The sequence below is a fragment of the Camelus bactrianus genome, chromosome 3 (genome assembly GCF_048773025.1).
Source record: "Camelus bactrianus isolate YW-2024 breed Bactrian camel chromosome 3, ASM4877302v1, whole genome shotgun sequence".
Lineage (NCBI taxonomy): Eukaryota > Metazoa > Chordata > Mammalia > Artiodactyla > Camelidae > Camelus > Camelus bactrianus.
The window spans coordinates 8,838,796-8,854,074 of record NC_133541.1 but is presented as its reverse complement, the minus strand read 5'-3'; the positions used below and the strand labels follow the sequence as shown (position 1 = coordinate 8,854,074).

The window sequence follows — 15,279 nt, the reverse complement described above, 5'->3', positions numbered from 1 at the left end:
AATGATGTTAAACATAATGGAAATTTTATCCTCCAGTGTTTTAAACCTTCAGGAGCCTCTCTAGTTTTTAACATTACCATTTTATAAAGAATAATGGATTGATCTTTAGATTTGTGGGCCAATTTACATCAGCTGAGGTTATGAGATAATTGTCATAATTCTATAATTATCTTTTAAGAGTGATTTTTGTCTTAATGAGATTAGATTATGGTTAATTTCCTTGGCCTAGTTGCCATTTCTTTTCCAAAAATAAAAACACACATGCACGTACTGTTTTGAAAGGGACAATGGTGAAATTTTTGATGAATCAATGAGTAGTAAATGCAAAGTGGAAAAACTGGAGAATAAACCTCAGTGGTTGGAAATACTAGCCTTAACTTTGTGCTTTATTAAACTTCACTGATAAATTTTTTTTGTAAAATGGTAAACATGTTGAGGAAAGGGAGAAAGTGGAGCATTATCAGTGAATGAATGTGATTTACCTCCTACTGAAAAATAATCGTTGCAGAATATTTAATGACAATTATCCCAACAAAAGAAAGAGTGGGTGATTTTTGGTCATTTTATTAGCTATTATCCAATAGAAATATAGCTTTGATGTGATGTATTTTTACCTCTATGCTATGTAACATATAAAATTAATGACAAAATTATTTGTGTATTTAAGGAAAATAGATGCAACTTAAAGAAAAATATTATGATTTTTAGTGTTTTCATTTTTGTCTTAATTTCAGTAACTTTAATATAGTTTTTGAACATAATCAGATTTTCACATACCTTAGTGTTTTATCTGATGCTTTTTTTTTTTTTTAAAGGAACTAGTACTTTACTGTTAGGACAGATTTTTAAAAAAGTATACAATTCAGGGGGTTCTAGTATAGTCACAGAGTTGTGCAATCATTGCCACTATCTAAAGTCAGAACGTTTCCTATATCCCAGAAATAAACCCAATACCCACTAGCAGTAACCCCCTCTTCTACTTCCCCAGCCCTTGGAAACCATTAATCTATTCTGGAAACTTCATCTAAATGGACTCATACAGTATGTGGCCCTTTGTGCCTGGCTTCTTTCACTTAGCGTGTTTTCAGTGTTCATCTATGCTGTGTTATGGCTAAATAATATTCCACTGCATGGATATGCCAAATTTTATTATCCACTCATCAGTTGATGGACATCTAGACTGTTTCTGCTTTCTGGCTGTTATGAATAATACTGTTATAAACATTTGTGTAGAAGTTTTTTGAGGAACTGCCAAACTGTGTTCCAAAGTGGTTGCACTATTTTCCATTCGCACCAATGATGTTTGAGGGTTCCAGTTTCTCTGCATCCTCGCCAACACTTGTTATTGTCTATCTTTTTTTTAAAATAGCCATTCTAATGAGTATGAAGTGGTATCTCATGGTGGCTTTGATCTGCATTTCTTTAATGATGAATGATGTTGAGTTTCTTGTCATGTGTGTATTGGCCACATATATATTCTTTGGATAAGTGTCCATTCAGATCATTTGCCCACTTAATGCATTAGGTGAGTTGTAAGAGTTCTTTAATTGTTCTGGATACTAGACTTTTATCAGATATATGATTTATAAACATTTCCTCCCATTCTGTGGGTTATCTTTTCACTTTCTTGATAGTATCCTTTGAAGCCCAAATGATTTTAGCTTTGAAGAAGTCAAATTTATCTTTCATTGTCTTGTGTTTTTGGTGTCATATCTTAGAAACCACTGTCTAATTCATAGTCATGAATATTTACATTTATGGTTTCTTGTAGGAGTTTCATAGTTTTAGTTCTTACATTTGGGTCTTTGATTCCTTTGAAATAAATTTTTGTATATGGTGTGAGGTATATTTGCAACTTCATTCTGTTGTATACAGATGTCCAGTTGTCCCAGCATCATTTGTTGAAAAGTCTTACTCTTTCCCTATTAAATTGTCATGGCACCTTTGTCAAACTCTATTGACCATACCATAAGTGGTTTAATTTCTGGACTCTCAATTCTATTTCATTGATCTATAAGTCTGTTTTTATGCCAGTACCACATAGTCTTTTTTGCTTTTAATTTATTTTTGTTTTTTTTTTTCAGTACCACACATTCTCGATTGCTGTAGCTTTGTAGTAAGTTCTGAAATGGAGAAGTATGAGTCTTCCAACTTTCTTCTTTTTCAAGACTGTCTTGGCAATTTCAGAGTCTTTTGCATTTCCACATGAATTTTAGGATCAGCTTGTCAATTTCTGTTAAAAAATAGTCATCTGGGGTTTTGATAAATATTTCACCAAATCTGAAGACCAGTTTGTGGAATATTGCCATCTTAACAATATTAAGTTATTCTTCATGAAAATGAGATATCATTCTATGTATTTAGATCTTTAATTTCTTTTAACTATGTTTTATAGTTTCCCATGTACAAATCTTGCACTTCTTTTGTTAAGACTATATCTAAATATTTCATTCTTTTCTATGCTATTGTAAGTGATATTGTTTGCTTAATTTCCTTTCCAGATTGTTTATTGTTAGTGTATAGAAGTGCAGTTGATCCTTGTGTATTGATCTTGTATCTTGCAACCTTTCTGAACTCGTCTATTAGCTCCAATAGTGTATTTGTGAATCCCTTAGGTTTCTCTATGCACTATATCATATCATCTAATTTGGGTATTTCAATTTCTTTCTCTTGTCTAAGTGCCCTCCAGTACAGAAATGGTGAGAGTGAGCATCCTTGTCTTGTTCCTTAGGGGGAAAACTTTCAGTCTTTCAGCATTAAGTATGATGTTATCTGTGGGCTTTTTTCATAGCTACCCTTTGTCAGAATGAGAAAGTTTCCTTCTATTCCTAGTTTATTGAGTGTTATGATGAAAGGTGTTAGGGTTTGTCAAATGCTTTTTCTGTATCTGTTCAGATGATCATGTGGTGTTTGTTTTTAATTCTATTAGTATGTTGTATTACTTTGATTGATTTTCATGTATTGAATCAACCTTGCTTTCCTGGGATAAATCTCATTTGGTTATGGTGAATGATTTTTTTCAAATATATATTTCTGGATTCAGTTTGCTCGTATTTTGTTGATGATTTTTGTGCCTATAGTCATAAGGAATGGCTTGGGGTTTTCTTTTCTAGTGAAGTCTTTATTTGGTTTCGGTATCAGGGTAATACTAAACTCATAGAATGAGTTGGGAAAAGTTCCCTCCTCTCTCTCTCTTTTTTTTTGTAAACTTTGTGAAGGAGTGATGTTAATCCTTCTTTAAACGTTTGGTAGAATTCATCAGTGAAGCCATATGGTTACCTGATGCTTTTGAAGAAAGCAAAATCTGTGTTTATTTTTACATGTATAGTATATTTAGTTTTACATATGTTAAGGACCAACGTATTAATAGTTTGTGTCATAGTTAGGTTATCACCTTAATAGTTTGCTTATTTAAATCTCTTTAGAAATAACTCATCTCCTCAAAAGAATTGTTAAAAAATCAGATCCACCATTACTTGATTAGTTGCAAATTTTACATCTTGGTCAGACCAGGGAGTTACGTTGGATAGACATAATTTTCTTTTAACTGATTAAAACCGTTAATTGAACATTCATTCAGTGGACATTTATTGCACACGTATTACGTGTTAGATTTAGAAGAAAGACTTTGACATGAGGATAATGTTCTAATTTGCTGCTGCTCATAATCAGCTGTAAAAGTGGAAGTTTCTGATCACCCAAAATAATTGTTTATTTGATAACGATCTTTTTTAAACTATGATTTTAATTTGCTCAACTCTTAATCCTGTTATTGGGCATTTAATTATTTATTCCTGTTTGAAAACCTGGCCACTGATTTCCACTTGATAGCCTCCTTGTTTGCCAAGATCTAATAAAAAACTACTTAAAATTTCTGTTCTTTCCAAGACTGTTACATATGATATTTTGTTCTTTCAGAAATTAATTATGAAATTATGATTCAACAAGGGTGAGTTGACCTCAGGACTTTAACTAAGAGACACTTGTTTTTAAGAGAATGCTTACCACCATGAATCAAGGAAGAGGAACATGAAAACAAGATCCTAAGAAAACTTGCTAATTTGATAGTTTCTTGTAGTTCACCTTATCATTGTCTCTCCTTTAAACAAAGCCAGCTACAAGAAAATATTCTTAGGTGAATAAAACATGTCCTTTCATGTTCTTAAAAAAATCAACTGAGGTTTAAAAAGTTTAATTTTAATTACCCCCAGTTCAGAGAATTTCAAAGCATTCCTCAGTCTGAAGGATATTCTTAGAGGTGGAAAAAAAAAAAAAGGAAATTGTGTTACAGCAAAGCAAATGAAAGTCTCAAAGTGAAAAATCTGTAGTGAGATGAATCGTCAATCACTCTTCAAGGTCTAATTCTTCCTATTGAATTTTCTTCTTTTGGCCCGGTGACACATTCAGTGAAGGATCATGATTTTATATAATTAATTCCATGACTATAAGTACTGAAAAAAGAGAGGTTATTAAAACTCGGGAGACTTCTGAGTCCTAGTAAAACCATTAAGAAGGAACTAATGTGATAATAAAATGAAAAGCAATTCAAAACTTATCAGCCTAATAAAGAATATTACCAAATATCATATCATAATAAAAATCTTTGAAAATGAAACAAAGGAAAAAAAGCCCCACCAGCTCAGATTAACAATCTGTTATGATGGGTTTGGCCAGCATTAAACCAGCCATGGTACCTTGAAGAGGGTATTTAATTACCAAGTGATTTGCAACCATATTCACAGGAGAGTCATAAATACATATGAACAGTATACTGCACATTTTTTCAGTTTTCGTATATGTACTAATTATTGTTTCTAAGAACAGTAGATCTTCAGCTTTTTAAACTTACATAGTTATCAAAGGAATAAAGCCAACTACAAAATAAGAATCAATAGAATGTGGTAATCCAATCATAAATGACAGTCAAATGTACTCACCCATATTCAAGAAATCAAAGTAATAATTAGTTCATTTGTGTCCTTATTATTAATGTTATTATTTTTTAGATTTTTCATATAAATGATGTCATATGGCATTTTTCTTTCTCCTTCCGGCCCAGGACTTGTAAGCATCTTGACATCAACACCATACATGCAAAGTCTAGCCACAAATATTGTCTCTCCTCTGGTACTCACCTGCCTTTTCTGTGATCCAGTTAGAAGCAATTCTTTCCTCTGCAAGGCAGTGAGTTACCCATACAATGCATTGAAATAACACCATTCTGCCAAGAAGCACAGAATATTTCCTCTCTGTGAAGGGAGCTGGACATCAAGAAATGCTTTGTTGCAGTTGGCAATACATAAGGTCTGCCGCCCTCCATCTTTACAGTCCTGAAGGGAAGAGAGCATCGTGTCCAGCCTGGCCTCTAACTCCTTTCCCCTGAGGGGACCTGTGTGCATTCCAACTTGTTTCCACATGGGAGCACACAGCGATTCCATTTCACATGCACCAGAAAGCAGAAGATGAGCCACTGAGCAAATTCAGTGAATCAGAATCACAGAAACGTCAGGTGCTCTTTCCTACTCCGAGTGCCCGCTCTCACCATAACATCCCTCATCCATTCCTCTTCACACTCTTCCATTCCTGTTTTGCTTCCCTCTCCCTCATCTCCTTTCTTCAAGGCTCTCCTCCTCCCAGTGCCCATAAGTTACTTCTGGGTGCTGTCGACGGAAGAGAAATGCACAACCTAGAAGTTGAGAGTTATGTTTTATTCAGGGACCTTACTGAGAATGATAGCCCGGGAGACAGGCTCTCAGATCACTGTGGAACTGCTCCAAAGAGGTGAGGGGAGAGCCAGAATTTGTAGGAGATTTTGCTGAAAAGCAAAAAACAAAAAACAAAAAAACCACATAGTTGAACATCAAAATATTACTACTAGTCACAGAAAACCCAGACATCTCAAGTTAATGATTTTAGTGCTTTACTATATATGGGATGATACAAGAGTCTGGGCTCACTGAAATCACTCCTTTGCTATGCATCTTAGCTGTCTAGGGCCAGGGTCCTTTTTTTTTTTCTCCATCCTGAGTTCCCCCAGGGCTCACCACTGGGATGGCAGCAGGGGCTGCTGGTTTGATGGCTGACAGACATTCTTTGTTTACTGAAATGGCAGGTGACATTCTTTGTCCACAGCACCCAACAAAGTCTTATGAATCTCACTGTTTTTGACTCCCCTCTCACAAAAACCGTGCTTATGAGGTTTCCCAGGATAATCTCCAGTAATTATAAAATTGGAATGGACTTTGAGAAAATTTAATCGAACTCCCTCAGGTTGGAAAAGCAGTGACTGAGAAAGTAATGTGCCCCAGGTCATGTAGGAGGCGGCTGGGCTGGCATGGGAACGCGGGTCCTTGGACCTTGCTCGATGCCTGATTAGTTAATTCACACCAGGCTGGTTAATAGCCAATGGTGGCAAGTTGTCAAGTCTCTAAAATGTTTTTCAGAATTGTATAGAGCCATTGGATGAATCAGTATGGTACATCTTCTTGAGCATCAATTCAGCTAGAGCTGATTTTGGAAAAAAAAATTGTACTGTGTTGATTAAGCTATTGTGTCTCAGCTCCCCCCACCTTTCCATGTTCAGGGTGGCAGTGTTGGGCTGAGACTCGGTGCTGCTTTGCAGCGGCTCCTTTTAAGGTTCTGCCAAAAAGGGGGCGCTAGAGGGTATCTGTGGGCTGGAGGAGGAAGAAGGGACCTCCTTCTTCCTGTTTGCTTCCTGTTAGGGACCACGCAGGGACTGACTGCCTGGTGACAGTTCCTTAGCTTGCAGCATCAGGTGTTCCAGTGGCAACGGTAGCTCTCGGTTTGCGGGTTTTCCCGCACACACAGAACCCGTCTCTTTGGTCCCTTAGAAACACCCCCACTGCTGTTCATGTCTCTGTGGCAGTGACCCGGATCCCCTTGGAGACTCTTCCTCTCTGCTTCTGGGTTTAATGATCCCAGCCTCTTCCTTTGTTCCTCAGCCCTGGGGTGTTAGTTGCTTTCTGCATTACAACCTCTGTGAACCTCAGTGCCCCCTATTTGCATTTTTTAGGTCACCAATGCTTGGTTATCAATGTTTTATGTTAAATTCTCAGTTAAAATAATGGGTGTGGTTTCTGTTTTCTGACCGTACTCTGACTGATACAAGTACTTTAATCAGTATTAACTATTATATTAAAATAATCATGAATATGTATGGGATAGACCACAAAATTAATTTACATTTAAAAGACAAAACAGGAACTGCTTCAGAGGAATTTGACACCTCTTAAGAAATGCCTCCTGCCTTCCCTTCCAAACACCTCCATTATCTTCTGTTGGGGTACCTTAGTGTGGAAGTTTAAGAAGCATGGGTTTGGGTTTAATGAGTTACTGCTGAGGGTGTAATAACACTGGAGTAGGGACTTCCAGAGACAATGCCTTCATTTAAAAAGATGGAGACGGCAGTATGGTTGGGAGGATAACTTTTGGCAGCTCTCCACAAACTTTACGTGTGAGCAAGTCAGAGATTAAAAGTGTGTGACTTTAAATGACACTATTCAAGTAATGATCAGAAAATGGCATTGGGTCTGTATCAGCAGCACTGTTTTCCTGAACTCTATAAAATTCTAACAGAAAGTTTCAGCCTGAGCTGAGTTGCCCACTCCATATGGACTGGGTAGTTCATGCATGAATCAGAGCTCTAACCAGCCCCTGGAGATGGCATAAGTTACAACTTGTGATTCGAGCTAGAGCTAAACCAGCAGCTGTGGTTTGTTCTGTTCACTGATCAGTGAAGCTTCTGTTTCACATTGGAACACCCGTGCATATGCTTGGCAGGCTGATGGAGTCTTGTTTGCAACTCCCAGAGAAGACATAACCACGGAGCATCACCCTTCTTGGGCAGGCTCCCAATGTTCTTCTTGAAGTAAACAAGGCAAGAGAACAGCAAGAGAGGAAACTCATTCTTGAGAGCATATCAAACATTAATTCATGCATGATGCAGTTTAGTATCAGGAGATAAGTCAGTCTTGCATTTCTAAAGTTGTAAACACAGTGGTAACAGTATAAACAGGTACACAGCCTCTTGTCCTCCAAATAGAAAACCAGGGCATGGAAGTTATACTGTGGTCAAAAGCAAAGAACCCTCCAGTAACAGCTGGCTAAGACATGTGCAATAGGTTGGAATCAGTGAAGCTGCACATGTGAGTTTGAGTCAGACCCATGGAGGTTATGGGATGTAGGAGTACTTTCTTCTACTGTTAAATGAGTGAAATTGCAGTAATATGAATGACAAGATAATCTTTATGAGAAGGGAACTCCTGAAAGAGTGACCTGAGCCTAGAAGAGGACCCACCCTATCTTTTTGCCTGATTGATGGTCAGCAGTAGAGAGCAGAGAGAATCTGTGATAGGAGAATTACCTGTAAGAAAACATCTTCTTTCCATTCTAGCTGGCAGAAGCTTCCTTAAGTCATGGAAACACAGAATAGGAAATTCCAGCACACTGGAGCTGGTTCCATGGCAGAGATACTCTTACCTAATTACAGGTAACTTTTTGGATTCCATAGCTCATATCCTCAAAAATAACCAAGACTAATAGAGTTAATTCACTTGAGAAACAAAAACTTAAACACAACACAGAAATAATTCACTTACTGGGTTGTATTTTTAGAAATGAAAGCCATTTCTCCCCCAAAATGTATTTCAGTGTAGCCTAGTTCCATGAGGTGCTCCTGAGAAGTTCTGCAGTGAAGAAACCTGTTTAGCTCATGAAAATATGCTCAACATCACTAATTATCAGAGAAATGCAAGTCAAAACTACGATGAGGTATCACCTCACACCAGTCAGAATGACCATCATTAAAAAGTCCACCAACAGTAAATGCTGAGGAAGGTGTGGAGAAAAGGGAACCCTCCTACACTGTTGGTGGGAATGTAAATTGGTGCAGCCACTACGGAAAACAGTACGGAGTTTCCTTAAAAAACTAAAAATAGACTTACCATATGATCCACCAATCCCACTCCTGGGCATATTTCTGGAAGAGATGAAAACTAATTTGAAAAGATACACACATGTAATGTTCATAGCAGCACTATTTACAATAGCCAAGACAAGAAAGCAACCTAAATGTTCATCAACGGATGATTGGATAAAGAAGATGCGGTATACACACACACACACACACACACTTACACAACGGAATATTACTCACCCATAAAAAAGAGTGAAATAATGCCATTTGCAGCAACATGGATGGACCTAGAGATGATCATACTAAGTGAAGTAACAATATAACTTGTCTTGTTTTTTCATAAGCCTCTATAACAAGAAAAGCCACATTCAGGACCAGTTTAGTCACTGAGTACCACCGCCTGCATGGACTGAATTGTGTCCACTGAAATCAAATGTTGGAGCCTTAATCCCCCAGGAGGCTACACCTGGAGGCTGGACCTTTAGAGAGGAGGTTAAGGCTAAACAGGATTATAAAGGTGAGGTGCTAATCCAACAGGATGGGTCTCCAGGGAAACTGTCTCTGCTGACCCCTTGATCTTGGCCTCCCAGCCTTCAGAACTGTGTGAAAGCAACTTCGGCTGTTTAAGCCTCTCCATCTGTGGTATTTTGTTACACCAGCCTGAGGAGACTAACACACCTCTGGATGAAGAGGCTAACATGCATACTGGAGCAGTGACTGACTGGGGTTTTTAAGTTGCATTTCTTGGGGAGGGAATAAGTGACTTTTGTTTAAAGGAAGAAAACTGAGCTGACTGGCCACTAGAGAGGCGGACTGCAGCCTTATGGTTAGGACTCTTTAGAGCTGTTAAGATAGATTGTATTTCCATGGCCTCCCAAAGATCACATGGTCACGTGGCTCCTTTGGCCAATGAAACATGAGCAGAAGTGACAGGTGTTTTGTCCGTTAGGAGCTCATGCAGGATTTGCCATCTCGCCTTCCCTCTGCCACAGCATGTGACATTCCAGATGGTAGAGTGTCTGTCAACCTGTGTCCCTGAGTGCAGGTGACATGGAGCAGCGTCCCAGCCAATCTACAATAGTCACAAGCAGGGTGAGAGATAACATTTACAGCCATTGAGATTTTTGGGACCGTTTATTATCGTGACACAACCTGGTCTATCTCGATTGATCTAACCAATAATAAGGGTATGGAAAATTTCCAAAATTCTCATAGAAAGTTTGATTGTGAATATGATTAATTCAGTGTACTGGAGTTTGTCCTTCATGAGATGAAGTAGAGCATGTATCGGAAGATGTGGATCAATCACTGAGCTGTCCTTTGTACTCAAAGCCAATGCTATTGAATCATTGTGGGAAGACCTTGTTTTAAGTTAATTTGTCAGTAGTGGTAATGGAGTCTCAAAACCATTCACTCTCCTCCACTCCGCTGCCTCTAGTAAGGTGAGGGTTATACGTAATCATCCACCAGGGCCATCCTTGGCCTCAGACCCACAATGTCAGTTCTGTTCACTTTGTGCTGCAACAGATGGGCATGAACAGTTGAGAGCACCGAGGCAGAGTCATCAGTGCATCTTCAGGTCATGCTAGTTTCAACGTGAGCCACACATCAGGAGCAAGGAGTGGCCACCCACAGACTGCAAGTTTGTAAGATCAAGGTATGGCGACCTGAGGAACACGTGTTGTGTACCTTCGTGAATAATGAGACTGGCAAGGAAGTTTTACCATGTGCAGTTTCAGTAACTCATTGATAAAATTCTAAGAATGTGGTCTGGTACACTGTTATAATAGGGAGTTAAGATGCTTAAAACATTCGATGGAATAGAATGCATGCTTGTCTGTTGTATAGTTGCATCTTTGTTCTTTAACAAGGTCTCAGAAAGCAGAATATATCAAGGCTGTGTGTGTGTGTGTGTGTGTGTGTGTGTGTGTGTGTGTGTGTGTGTATGTGAGAGAGACAGAGAGAGAGAGAAATCATGAAGAGGAAACTCTAGGGAAAGACTGCATATGAGAGAGAAGGTGGAGTTTCAGTGTTAAATCAAAGCAGTGTCCCTTTCTTCAGAAACTGTCTTCTGCCACATTTGCTTAGGAAGTCATTTTGTGCAGTGTGGCCCTGCTTTCCCTGCCACAACTGATTGCCCAAGGGGGGTCTTGACCCAAACCGGGCTCTTCTCTGGGCTTTTTTTTTTTTTAAACATTTTTTTATTGAGTTATAGTCATTTTACAATGTTGTGTCAAATTCCAGTGTAGAGCACAATTTTTCAGTTGTACATGAAAATATGTATATTCATTGTCACATTTTTTTTTCACTGTGAGCTACCACAGGGTCTTGTATATATTTCCCTGTGCTATACTGTGTAATCTTGTTTATCTATTCTGCATATGCCTGTCAGTATCTACAAATTTTGAACTCCCAGTCTATCCCTTCCTACCCCCAACCTTGGCAACCACAAGTTTGTATTCTAAGTCTATGAGTCTGTTTCTGTTTTGTATTTATGTTCTTCTTCTTCTTTTTTTTTTTTTTAGATTCCACATATGAGCAATCTCATATGGTATTTTTCTTTCTCTTTCTGGCTTACTTCACTTAGAATGACATTCTCCAGGGACATCCATGTTGCTGCAAATGGCATTATGTTGTCATTTTTTATGGCTGAATACTATTCCATTGTATAAATATACCACAACTTCTTTATCCAGTCATCTGTTGATGGACATTTAGACTGTTTCCATATCTTGGCTATTGTAAATAGTGCCACTATGAACATTGGGGTGCAGGTATCTTTTTGAAGTAGGGTTCCTTCTGGATATATGCCCTTCCCTGGGCTTTTTGACTAAGGACCCAGAGTCTCTCTAGTGGCAGAAGTTGTAAGAGACAAAGCTTGGAGTTGCTGACAGGGTGGTCTTGCCCCTCTGGAAAGTCTGTGGTGAGAGAGGGAAGAGTAAAGCAGAGTGTGGAGGGGACAGGCTGCAGACAAAGACCCACAGGGCTCGAGGGCCTGGCTTCACGTGGTCCTGTCCTTGACTAGCACAAGACAATCCAGCATCCTTGTGTATTAGTTCCTCGTGGCTGCTGTAACAAAGTACCACAAACTAGGGGGCTGAAAACTGTGGAAATTTATTCTCTCAAAGTTCTGGAGGCCAGAAGACCAAGGTCAAGGTGTTGGCACGATTGGTTCCTTTTGAGGGCTCTGAGGGAGGGAATCCGTCCAGACCCCTCTGCTTGCTTCTGGTGATGGTTGGCAGTTCCTGGCATGCCTGCTGTGGGGCTGCATCACCCCGTCTCTGCCTCTGTTGTTGCATGCATGCTCTCACGTTGTCTCTGTGTGTGTCAGTCTCTGTCTCTTCTCCCTGTTTCATAAGGACATCAGTCATTTTGGACAAGGGCCACCCTAATGACCTCGTCTTAACTTGACCACATCTGCCAAAACCCCATTTTCAAACAAGGTCACATTTACGGGTACTACGGTGAAGACTTGGACACATCTTTTTTTGGTGGGGGACATAATTCAACCCATAACACCTTGTAATACGTCTTTTCCCTAAGCTTCCCGGAAGTGATCACTGTCTCTTGCAATTTCACTTGGATATGCAGGGGGGCCCACCTGAGGCAGAACTCGAGGGCCTGAAGGCAGAGTGAGTAGGAGGGAAGGAATGCTGAAGTGAGTTAAAGAAGGACTGATTCGTGTTGGGAGGGGATATTTGATTAGGATCTGAATTTGTAGAATGACTCAAAGGAGAGGTGTGTGAGGCTGCATATATTATATTATTGGCTCAGCAGAGGAGGTCAGACAGGATTAGAGCTGTTGGGAATCTTGTCTTTGGAAGAGAGAGAAACCCGGTTCAAAACTGCTTAAGTGAAAAAAAAAAGAGAAGTGGAATTAGTAACACATGTAACTGGGAAGACAGGAGATAATCTATATAAAGCAGAGTAGAACATAACCATTGCTCTTTTATGTGGAAATAGCAGAAAGAACCAGGAAATATCTTGTTACTTTGTTTAGAAATTAATAATAGCAATAAGAATATTTTAAAAAATGAGCACCCAACTATATTTGAATCTACGGGTGAATGGCTAACTTTTAAACTAAATAATTACTTAAATTATACATAATGTTACAGGAGTCTAAAAGGAAGAAGAAAGCTTTTTACTGAAATAGTTAGAAAAGGTTTCATGGAAGAGTTAAAATATCAACTATATTTGTCTGATGAATCACAGAAGATGTTTATCACAGGTCTGGGGTTGTAAATAAGTGATTGAAGGCTGGAATTTTTTTAGGGCTCATGATTTGAACTCCAGTTTCCATAGTGCTATTGGAATTCAGATAATCACCATTCAATGGGAGGGCATCCATTCAGACTTTTGATTTCTAGACAAAGATGAGAATGGTGAAAAAACTTAAAGAATGTGGATTTTATTCCTAGGTAGTCAAGGTACCTCGTTTTGTTTATTCTTCTTTGATGAGAGGTAAGATATGAGAACAATCAAACCAGTCTCTTAAATTCCTCAACCAAAAGACAGTAGGCACTTCAGCTCAGTCAGATAAAGTACATAGATTTGAAATTTAATTACTAATCCTATATTAGAATAAGACAAGGGAGCATTTAAGTCCCTTGGTTTAGTTTCTACCTCATTTTTGGGGGATAAGGAGAAAGCGTTAGAAAGTGTGAATGGATGCAGAAAATTAATCTCCTAAAAGGCAAATGGACATTATTCCAGAATAACAGGAAAGTCAAGTCCCCAGTTTGTTTTAAATTTCAGGGTAAAACCAAAAAACAGAGAAGGGAAGAAGGCACACTGTCCTGTTTGTTGATGCCTCACTAGCATTTCATGATGATTATGTCACCTGATTAACTAATTAATAGTTCCTTTTTTGAAATACATGCACATGATAGAACATTCTAGAGTAAAAAGGTAGTTGGGGTAATGTAGCTCTCCCTCCCACTCCTGATTCTTCAATGTTTCCTCAAAGGTACCCTTGGTCACTGGTTTCTTATGTATACACCTGGCAATCTACTTTGTATCTATTACACAAATGGTAGCATACACTGTAAACTAATTTGAATTTTTTTTATATTGAAGATCAGTCCAAAAGGATCCATGAAGCACTGTGCTTTTTAAATTTTTTTGTTTTTTACAGGAAATGGCACTCGATCATATAGATGTATCATGATATTTTTAATTATCCACCGTTGATATACTTTCAGGTTGTTTACAATCTTTTGCTATTAGAAATAATGACTTTTTTTTTGTATATACATGATTTCATACATGTGTGAATTTACCTGTAGGATAAATTCGCAAAGATAAATGTGTCGGATGGGGGTTGGTCAGGACAGCAGAAGCCGGTCCACGTAGTTCTAGGGGTAAAGATTTTAATGAAGGGAATGAGGCAGATCCAGGTCAGCGAAGGTTAGGAAGATGCAAATACCAGTCTCAGGTCGAAACCCCTGAGTGGGTGGTCCTTGCAAACTCACTGCAAAACAGCTGTGGTTCCCAGGAAGCTCTCACCAAGATCTCACGGAGCAGTGCAATGTGGCAGCTCTCAAGAGCTTGCTGGGAGCAAGCGTCAAACTCATCCTCCATGCTTGGCTCCCCTGTTGTGGGAGGCAATGGTGGCGTCTCTCCTGTCTCTCATCTGCAGGGGCTTCTCATTGGAGGACGAGCTCAGAACCAACCTGGGAGGGGGTTCTGCGAATGTACCCCCTCCCTTTTCTTTTACAATTCAGAGACTTTAGAAGGGAGTGGGTGGTGATGAAGACAATGCAGTGCAAGCAGTGTGTAGGGAAGGGCTGGGTTGATGGGTATGTGAACTTCAAATTGTAATCGCTGCTGCCTAATTGCTGCTCAGAGAGGCTATACCAATTTACACCTCCAGCCAAGAGTGTAAGAGAGTATTTATAAGAATGCCTCTTTCCTTACACTCTTGCCAAGACAATGGATTATAAAAAAGTTTAGCTTTGTAAACCAAACATGGAAAATAATATTCTATTGTAGTTTCTGATTTGTATTTTTAAATGATGCGATTATTTTTCATAGTTTTAACAGCCGTTTTTATTTTTCTCCCTGTGACTAGTCTGTTCATGTCCTTTGCCCGTTTTTATATTACGTTGCTGCACTTTTTCCTATTGATCTATAGCGCCCTTTGTCATAGTGCCGCAAACGTCTACCAGCGCTGGCCTTTCGTTGGCCATGCATAACATTTTAATGTTTCTTACTCAGATTTAAAAAATCTTCCATTTATAGCTTTGGATTTTGTGTCATAGATCAGAGTCTTTCCCTACTTTGAGAACATGAGGAAATTCGCCCATCTTTTCTTCAACAATATTTGTGGATTTTTAAAAATG

General features: G+C 38.8%; 1 long non-coding RNA gene across 1 annotated transcript in view; it reads left to right on the top strand.

The window, feature by feature from the left end:
- Nucleotides 1-15,279, top strand: part of LOC123615353 (uncharacterized) — a 224,553-nt gene that overhangs the window by 12,315 nt on the left and 196,959 nt on the right. The gene's annotated exons all lie outside the window — the stretch shown is intronic.